This window comes from Cryptomeria japonica, chromosome 9 (genome assembly GCF_030272615.1).
Source record: "Cryptomeria japonica chromosome 9, Sugi_1.0, whole genome shotgun sequence".
NCBI classification, from domain to species: domain Eukaryota; kingdom Viridiplantae; phylum Streptophyta; class Pinopsida; order Cupressales; family Cupressaceae; genus Cryptomeria; species Cryptomeria japonica.
In genome coordinates this window covers 204,035,137-204,039,283 of record NC_081413.1, presented here as the reverse complement: position 1 = coordinate 204,039,283, position 4,147 = coordinate 204,035,137, and positions in this window count along the sequence as shown.

The window sequence follows — 4,147 nt, the reverse complement described above, 5'->3', positions numbered from 1 at the left end:
ATGACATCATTTAAAAGGAAATTAGGAGTATGGGAAGTTGAATTTGTTGAAGCAGTTGTCTCCTCAGGTTGCCAAGCTCTCTTTCGGAATCCAACAAGAGTATCCTTTATGAAAACAACATACAATAGAAATTGGATTGGTGGTTCCCATAGAATTAAGTTCAATGGGGATGTTAACGTAATAATTATTAATGTTTATGGGCTAGTTTACAACAACAAGAAGTTAGAATTATGGAGGGACTTGGAAAAGGTTCTTCATAAAGCCCCTTTGGAAAACATAGTCCTAGGAAGTGACTTCAATGCAATTATTTACCTCTTAGAGAAGAGTGGGGGTATTCAAAGAGAATCTCAATCTTAATTAGACTTCAAGAGCTGGGTAGCTAGAAATAACTTAATGGAAATAGAATCAAAGAATGGCTCTTTCACATGGACTAATAGAAGGCTAGGATTCAACAACATTGCTGAAAAATTGGATAGGTTATTGTTTAGAGGACATCTTTCCACTTTTCCTTTTTTGTTTAAATTACAAATTTTAACTTCTTCAGGCTGAGATCATTTCCCTATATAGCTCGATAGTTTGGGAGAGAAAAAACTTAATTTTGAGAAAATGTGGATGGAGGATCCAAGATTCTTTAAGATGGTTAAAATTTGGTGGAAGGAATTTCAATGTATAGGATCTAAATTATATTGCTTTGTATCCAAACTAAAATCTATAAAGAAGAAGATCTTAAATTGAATATGGAAAATTTCCTAAATATTTTTTAGTTAAATCAAAATTTGTAGTGGAACTGGATTCTCTAAATAAAGAAGTTATTTGGTAGGGAATGGATCAAAACAATTTTTTTAAAGAGGAGGAGCTCCTTAACCACTATGAAGAGGTCTTGGCAAAGGAATTTTTTTTTTGGAGACAAAAGATTAGAGAAATTTGGCTTGCAAAGGGAGATAGGAATTAATTTTTTTTCATAATAGTATTAAGAAGAGAAGAAAAATTCATAAAATTCTAAAGATTGAGGATGAGCAGTGGAAAATGATAGAGGATTCAGAGAAAATATAAAGACTTGAACGTTGTCCTACATCTCTAAAATCTTAAATAATTCAGAAGGTTCAGATCTATCCTCACAAAAAGAAGTTCTGATTAGCATTTCGAGATTGATTTCAGAGGAGAAAAGAAAAATGCTAAATACAAAATTCTCTTTCTCGGAAGTGAAAATAGCCCTTAAGCAACTGCACCTTGATAAAGCTGGATGACTGGATGGATTTCCTAGTAGCTTCTTTCAAAAGTATTGACATTTTATGGACCTTAAATGGCAAAGGCATTAGATGCAGTGTAGAATCTAGGAAGATTCTCAAAGGAAATCAATAATACTTTTATTTCTTTAATCCTAAATAAATATAAAGCTTTAAAGTTCGATTAATTCAAACCTTTTTACCTATGCAATACCATCTATAGGGTTTTTCCCAATGTTTTAGCTATTAGATTTCAAAGAATTTATCTTTTAATCTTTGAAGAAGAAATAGGGTTCATTTGAAGAAGATCAATCCTTGATGGGGTAATCATTTCCCAAGAAGTTATCCATTCAATTTAAGTTAATAAGAAATTGAGCATGTTGATCAAAATAGATATTAGGAAGGAATACGATAAAGTGAATTGGAAGTTCCAATGTAAATGTTTAGAAGCTTTCAAGTTTTTGAAAGAATGGATTAATCTATTCTTATAAAGTATTTCTACTCCTTGATTTTTTGTCCTTTTCAATGGATCTCCAATAGATTTTTTTGAAACTTGTAGAGCTCTTCATCAAGGGGATCCTATTTCTCCTTTCCTATTTATACTAATGGAAAAAGTATTAGGTTGGTCACTGATAAAACATCAAGAGGATGGAGTTCTTAGAGGGATTGCAATTACAAATGCAGTTGAAGTTGTCACTCATCAATAATTTGTAAATGATACAATGCTCTTTGGGTAGGATGACAAGAGGGAAGCAATAAACTTTAGGAAAATTCTTAGATGCTACTCCAAATCTTTGGGTCGGCAGATAAACCAACTCAAATTAGAAGATTTCTTCTTTAATTCAAACCATTGATTGAGCATGAGATCTTGTCTCTTTTGTGTTTTTTGAGAGGGAAACTCCATTTCTCTTATTTAGGTTTGCATTTAGAGAAGGGTTCATGATCATCCAAAGTTTGGGATCCAATAGGTCAAATAATGGAGAAAAATATGTATCCTTGCAAGACAAAATAGATATCCTAGGCAGGTAGAGTAACTATGTTAAAAGCAGTTCTTTCTGCTCTACCTATCTATCTAATGTCTTTCTTATCACTCTCTATAAGAGCGAATTCTAAGTTAGTTAAGAAAATGAGAACCTTATATTGGTACAGAATGTTTGATAAAAATAAAATAGCTTTGGTCACTTGTGGAAAACATTTGTAGGCCCAAAAATTTGGGGGGTGTTGGTTGAGGAATCATCTTTCATAGAATAAATCTCTAGGAGCAAAAATCATTTGAAAACTCTATATAACGACTTCAATTTGAAATGGGTCAGAATTCTAGAAAGGAAAAAAATTGATGGTTTGAGCTTGAAATGGATCTTTAGGTCTTAAGATCCACCAAAAGGTTCAAGGGTATGAAATTTTTAATTTAAATGTAGAGAAATAATAATAAATTAGATCTCATGGAATATAAGGGATTGTATCAAGGCTCTTTTTTGCTCCGATTCCTAGGGGCCATATCCAGCCTTAGACAAACTAATGGACATCTCTAATATTAAGACTATTAGTGATAGCCTTTGGGGCGCTCATGTTAGGGATTATAATATTTTTTTAGGAGAAGAATCTTCTTTGGGTTGGAGATGGAATTTTTTATATGACCTCCTTATTAATAGAGAAGAACTAAAGAAATTAATAGAGATCCTACAAAACAACTCAATTTCAATCAGTGTTGAATCAAATTATGTGATCTAGCCAGGGGAAAATTCAGGAAACTATAATGCAAAAGATGGTTATAGAGAATAAAAATTTCATATTATACAGAATCAATTTTTTTAGAAAACAAAAATCTCGATTAAATTTTGATGGGATAAAATATGTCTTCCCAACATAGGTTTGTTTTCTTAGACAACCCTATAGGGTATAATTATAATAATAGAATGGTTTAGAAAGATAGGTTTTGCAAGTACCTCAATTTGTGTCTTATGTGAGTGTAATGAAGTATTTATAGATAATATTTTATTGACCTGGCCCTTTTCTAGTAGATATTGGCAATGGTTATGTGTCAGATTAGGCTAGTTTTTTGCACTCCCAAATGATGGAGTAAGTATGTTTCCAAGTTGGCCTACTCTTTACTCTTTAGGTTTATTTTTCTCTATGTGGACTTTTTCTCCTTCAATAGTTATATGGGAACCATGGAAGGAAAGAAAAAAAAAAAATTCAAGGTGGGAAAGGGGGGATGTCTTGGGAGACCCTTATAAACATTATTGAATCTACAATTGTGGTAGTAGTAAACAATATAATTACCATATTTGGGTCTAATAAATCCTAGCCAACTAGTTGGGACAATAAGATGAAGGATAATTGGTCTGGGTTAAAGATTTATTCATTTGTTGGGCAAAGGGGAGAATCTTCTAAGGATTCTAGAAACCAAAGTTCATGGACTACTTTGGAATTTGGATGGTATAAAATAAATTTTGATGGGCCCTCTAATGGAACTCCTAATATCTCAGGATCAAGTTGTGTCATTCATTCCTAAGAGGGAGTGGCAGTAGCTAAGCAATCCAAATACTTAGAATTAGATATAAACAATATAGAAAAAATTAAAGCAGCAATTGAAGGACTGGTTATTTGCAGAGAATTAGGTTTAAGAAAGGTGAAATTGAAGGTGATTCAGTAATTATCATTAATGCTCTTATAATGGGGACCCCTCCAAACTAGAGGATAAGTTCTTTTTTATGTAGATCTTTGGAGTTGTTAAAGTGTTTTGAATAATTTACATTAAATCATGTTTACAAAGAAGTAAATTGTTTAGCTAATGAATTGGAAAATATAGGGGTAGATGGAATCAATAACCACCATATTAGTGAGGTAGAAATATTTTAAATTAAGCCACTTTAAGAAGTTGGGATTCAAAGGTTGTATTGTAGGATCTTTTTCTTGTT